Source organism: Aptenodytes forsteri, unplaced genomic scaffold (assembly GCF_000699145.1).
Source record: "Aptenodytes forsteri isolate BGI_AS27 unplaced genomic scaffold, ASM69914v1 Scaffold376, whole genome shotgun sequence".
Classification (NCBI taxonomy): domain Eukaryota; kingdom Metazoa; phylum Chordata; class Aves; order Sphenisciformes; family Spheniscidae; genus Aptenodytes; species Aptenodytes forsteri.
Genome location: NW_008796056.1, coordinates 151,740 through 158,060, shown reverse-complemented (window position 1 = coordinate 158,060; position 6,321 = coordinate 151,740).

The window sequence follows — 6,321 nt, the reverse complement described above, 5'->3', positions numbered from 1 at the left end:
TATAAGGGTTTCACTTGTCTTCAAAGTAATATCTGCGTACTGTATGTACCTGTATCTTGAACAGCTCTCACAAAGATTTCTGATTCTCTAAGTAGACTAGGAATCCTTTTCTTTAAGTACATTCTTTCCTTTTTTGAAGGTTTTTACAAAATAACTGCTTCTCACAGGCATACTGGCTCTCCTCAAAATAAACTCTCACTTTGTTTATTATACTTCTTCTTGCAAATCTATCCAACTTGTATTTTGCAAATCCTTTCTTAGGATATGTGATTTTGTTTTTCCTCTGCATGTTCTGTTGGATCTTGCTGATCTTGCAGTCCACTATGCACTATTCTGTTTTCCTTCTGAACAGCTATTTTTTGCAGCCTGACAAATTCTGACTGTTTTTCCTCAGCTTAAAAAAGGAACTTTAGCAGTTGTCTTTCTCTTTTGAGTCCCTGATACCCCATCTGGGCTCAGATTCTGCAAAACATCAAAAACTGCATATTCAGCTCCGCAATCTTAAACTTGTTATAAATGATGCAGCAGTTTCTCCCTTTCTTTCAGCTTCTCCTATCAAGCCGATATCTTTCAAATGCATCATTCTTTCTCAGAGCACAGTAGTCTCCAAATATCTGTGACTGTCTAGCTGTCATACTCTTCCTCACTTAAATATAGCTATTAAATCTAGTGTGTCCAACCCATTAATATTAAAATAAAAATAGCTACCTTTCGCATGTCTTCCTTTCCAGAAGGTCTATTTGCATTCATGAATAGACAAAATCCTTGCCAGTGATGCTTCCAGTTGGCAGCATTTCTGGAGAATTTGAGGTGCCTCAGGGTTTTTACCTTCTGCTCCAGTTTCTCAGGTCTCCTCTTCCACTTTTCTTTTTCCACCTCCACTACTACCATATAGCGTGGCTGATGTGATGACTCACATAAACCTTGATTCAGAGTACGAGTCTTACGTATAATGAAAGATAATGAACAAAAACTGGAGAAAAGAGCTTGAGAGAAAGGGAGAGGGAGGAACTTTGCTGCCTCATTCTTTGTCAGATTTTTCATCAATTAACTGTAATAAGCCACAGTTCAAAAGCAAGATGAGCCAAACCTCTTAAATTCCCAGTCAGCTGTACAACCCAGAAATTTCCAAAGGCAGAGTTTCTTTCTGTAGGGTTCTTCCAACCTCTTTTCTAAATCGAGAGAAAGAAAACATGGTTGGGAATTACTGTTCTCTGGACAAGACTCACACAGGATATGCTGGGAAATAAAAAGAATGCCTGTTTCACACAATAAAGGAAAAACTTGGAAGAAACATGTTATGTGAATTTGGCCCTCCAGCTAAGAAATATTTTTTCCCCGTTTGTTTTAATTCAGCAATTCATTTCTTCGCAAAAAAACCCCAAACAGATTACTGATTTGGGGTCAGAGGGAGATGAGGGAAATTCATGCCAATGCCATGGAAATGCAAGGTCTTGTTGTATCAGCTGCATCTCACATATTATAAGCACTAGGTTGTACGAATTGCATGAAGTGGTTTAAATTTTGTGCAATGAAGAGAACCATCCAGATTGTTGATTTTGAGATAAGCTCTCACCTTCCAGATTTTGAAGCTGGGGCTGCAGTAATTGGTCTGACAAAGGGGTCTAACCTCCTTCAGTGCTGTGGAAATTGTCAGTGAGATGCATTGGGTGGTATATTGCCAGCCTCCTAGAGGCCATATTTGTGGTGGGAGCAAGACTACTGTCCTCAGCCTTCTCAGCATGGAGGATTTGTTCAGACCTCATATTTGTGGGGGCTAGTTCCCTCTGCAGCTGTGTTCTTTGGGGCCAGTTACTTTCCAAACAGATGCACTGTCACTCTAAGGAAGCAAGGTACCCTGGCTTGCACACAGCATGGTGGAAGCAAGGCTGTGCTGTTACCAGGCACAGGGTAGCAAGTCCATGCCACCTTGTACCACACTGTGCAGCTTTACTGCCTCAGGTTTTTACTAGTTCTGTATCTCTGCATTGCATTCTAGTTCTTAGTGAGGATGTGTCCAGAGATGATTTGTGACTGACTACCATTTATCTCCAGGTAGTGGACTCAAAGGCATGTAATAAGGTGCCCCTGCTGATAAGCCATAAAACACTTGCAAGATGTTCAGCAGACGTCCAAGGGCAGGTGAGCTGGTTCAGTCACGTCCATCTAATAAGGCAAGTCTTGCTTCTCCTTCCTCTGCTCCAAACCATGCACTCACTCTTGTGAGTGAGCACAATGACTGTGTGCTCACTGGAGCATACTGTGATCCACCTGGCTTTCTAAGATAGCAAAAGAATATCCACCATTTTTACTGGGTGATTAAAAGTTTAAAGAGCACCAGAAATGGGTGGCAGAAGATAAGCAGCAAAAATGTGTGGCCAGGAGGAGGAAGCGGGACTCCCCCTTCTTGGCAGCAGCCAGCTGTTACGTTTGGTGGAAACACAGATCTGTTCAAGACTGATCCATGAGGCTGAAGCAGCTATAGATGAAGAGAGAGGATCACAATGAATAGGTACAGCTTATAAAACTGTAAGGAAAGTCTCGAGCAACAGACCCACATCAAGACTTACAGGTTTGTTTCCGTCAACAGGGATATTGATCTGAACTTAGATGATGCAGCACCCCAGGCCACTGTGCTTCCAGCAGATAAACCCCAGGTACAGACTCGGGAACCAAATCATCAGCTCTCCAAAGAAGCAGTAATGAAGTTTTCAGATATTTTGGGGAAAAGGGATAGAGCGCAGATTTTGTGACAACTTCTGCAATATGGCACGTAGAGTGGACTTCAGACATGATGTTTGGGATCAGGAAAGCACGAGATAAGCTATTTTATAAGCTTAGAAAAAACAGGGCATGGAAAAAAAGGTGCTTGCTGGTGCAATGCTGTTGTGAAGACATGAAGAGGAGTGAAAGGTAAAGACCAGAAAAGCAGCAGACCTTTCCCCCACACTTTTTCCAAAAATGTAAACTTTTTGTGACTTTGCACACAGATTTCAGCAAGACTGAAATAAGCTCTCTCCCCCAATAGTACAATGTGGTGCATGTAAAGTTTATGTCTTGATGGGAAAAGGGTTGCTGTGCTGCACAGGACACTCAGCACAGTGGTCTCTATCCAGGACTTCTCTCACGACGCTTTATCAGGGGTAGAGCCATGCTTTGCATTGTTGGTCCCTTTGTGCTTTGTGAGCAAGGTAGATGTGGCAGAGAAGCCCTTCTGAGACCTCTATTAAGGAGGGATTAAAATAATTGGAGGTTTCTAAAAGGGATTTGAAGGGGTGGGGGAGCATGGGAGGAATTATAAAGCTGAAGAGATTCATCATTAAGTTCACATTTCAGATTTCACTGACTTTCAACATCTATTGCTTCTCAGTTCCTTTCAGCAGCTCCACCTTATTAGGAAGGTAAATTACTGACAAGAACTGAAGAAATTGCTATCACCTACTGCTACAAAAATACTGTGTGATTAGCATTAAGTGAGTCATATGTTTTTCACAGTGTGGGAGAAACCTTACCTGCCTGAAAATATTTCCTTGTTGTCCTGTGTGATCTTTTTGGCAGTACACTCTAACACATAAAAGCAGGGTCACAGTGCTCTCAGACAACTCACATATTTCAGCTGTCTCCTAAAAACACCAGCTCCTGGTACTTTTAATCCTTAGCACAGTGGTGGAGGGAGCCACTTTGTGCAGTGTACCTAACAGAGTCTTCTTTGACAAAGGGAGAATTACAGGTAGGTTGAGAAATTATACCTAAGAAATTGTAGGTCAATTAATGTCTGTGACATTAATTGCATGGTGTGTATCAAAAGAATAGTGTAAAAAGAACTCTTTACAGCCTCAGGCCATAAAATGTTGTATGATCTCATATGGGAGACCTCTTCCAAAAGCGTGAGCCTAGTAATTCCTTAATCAAAGGGGTATCCTGCAAAATGACAGTAACACCTCAAAGGTCCTGAAGGGATATCTGGTATTGTGCATGCCAGTCCACAATACTTGAATTGGTATTCTAATAACCTTCCTTCTTGAGCTTGCTGCCTACAAAGAGTAGGTGCAGTTGCTTGGTCCTATCTGCTAATATGCATTTTCCATAGGCAATATGGCACGATGGTGTGAGGCTTCCATGTAAAATATCAGCATTTGGACAATGAAGGTGTTCATAGCCTGGCTCTTCCTTCAGTTATGCATTCCTGTAACAACTGAATTTAAAACTCCGCTGTATCACAGGTTGGTTGCATTTTAAGGCATTTTTGTTGACTAAAGCACTGCACAAGGTTCAAGGTCCTGGTAAACCAAGCCCTGGTGCTATAATAACCAGCTATCAGAGGAAAGGAATGAAAAGTCAGGCTCCTCCATCTCACAAGGTGAGACTGATGGAGTATGTAAGTATATTGCTTTTTCCTTGTGCATCCAGATTACATTTTCAGTGAGGCTGATTAAATTTTATAAGGCTGTTACTATGTATTTTTTCCCAACTTTTTCCCAAGAATAGTTTAGTTGTTAAACTTTAACTGTTTGGCCATGAGTCAGAGTGCAAAGACAGTGTTAAGTGGTAGGTTGCAAAACTCTACCTGGAGGAGAAATCTCCCAGTCTTCAGTTCTCTTTCCAGATACCAGTCATTGTATGCCATAGTCTCACCACTGCATACTTCTGTTCACCCCAATCCTCTGATTGCATTTAGAAAGTGAAAGTTACTTGAGTTTTAATTCATTCTTTAATTCACTTTAACCCTAAAATGTCCTAAAATGGTACAGAAAGAAATTTCTCTTTAAGAGTTCATTTTTGTCATCACCACAAACTGTGGTGATAGCAACCCTACCCTAGATTTAGTACCACCACAATATAAATTAATCATAATGACAATGATTGTCAGATGGCTTGAAATGGATGGCAGAATGAACAGATACTTCCAGCTTCACCTCAGCATTAAACTATAACATTTAAAAGCTAATGAGCTAAAAAGGAACGAATGAGAAAATTAATAATGCACTGCAGAGTAGAGCATTCAAGAGAAACTTCTCCTCCCCTCCATACCAGGGCTAATTAATGTGACCTATTCTAATAAAAATAACCCTAAGCACTACTTATTCATTTTAACACCCCGTATTCCAAGTTAATTTATAAATGCTCTTTGTAAAACTACAGAATTTGAGTAGTTATGAATCATGCCACTTAAAATGGCACTTTCAATTGTGCAAGAAAATCCAAGGACACTGATTTTTCAAGTGGTTTATTGTATTCATATTGTTATTAAGGAGTCTAGGTGGCTGTTCTTCTATCAAATAAATGCTTTTTTTCTTGTACCAGTGCACATGTAACATGCTCCCAAAAGAAGACTACAAAGTTTGGAGCAATTTTTTCACTAATTTATAGTCCATGCAGTCTTACTGAAGTCAAAGGGGTTGCACAGGATGTAACTGGTTGCAGTTTTGGCCTACTCTGTTAAAATACCAGCAGCGGGCAAGAAATTGCTATAATGATCACCAGAGAATGCAAATTGGCCAACTCACCTTAAAGGGAACTTTCTCACACTCTAAGAAGAAGAACACGACTTTCAAGCTGAAATAAACTCATATGAAAACTAAAGGGAGTCATGAATCAATGGGTCACACCTAACCACTCCCACATTTATAGACACTGTCCTTCTCTTAGAGGATAAATAATGCCTCACTGTCTTTTTATTCTGCATTCAAGTGCTTTTGATCAGTTTATTCATACATGCAGACTGTTATGTCCTCATTTTCTTTCCCATGTTTACATTAGAATCAAAGAATCATAGAATGGTTTGGGTTGGAAGGGACCTTTAAAGATCATCTAGTCTACCCCCCCTGCCAAGGGCAGGGGCATCTTTCACTAGATCAGGTTGCTCAAAGCCCCAAACAGCTTCACCTTGAACACTTCCAATGATGAGGCATCCACAACTTCCCTGGACTATCTGTTCCAGTGTCTCACCACCCTCAGCGAAAAAAATTTCTTCCTTATGTCCACTGCCTTTCAGTTTAAAACTGTTGCCCCTTGTCCTGTCACTACAAGCCCTGGTAAAAAGTTTCTCTCCATCTTCCTCATAAGCCCACTGTATATACTGAAAGGCCACAGTGTGTATATACAGACACACCGTATATGAATGCTTCTCAGGAAATGTTCTGAAAAAGAAGCAAATTGATTGATGACAAATGACACCAAGCTGAGTGGTGCGGTCAACATGCCAGAGGGACAGGATGCCATCCAGAGGGACCTGGACAAGCTCAAGAAGTGGGCCCGTGTGAACCTCATGAAGTTCAACAAGGCCAAGTGCAGGGTCCTGCACCTGGGTCGGGGCAACCC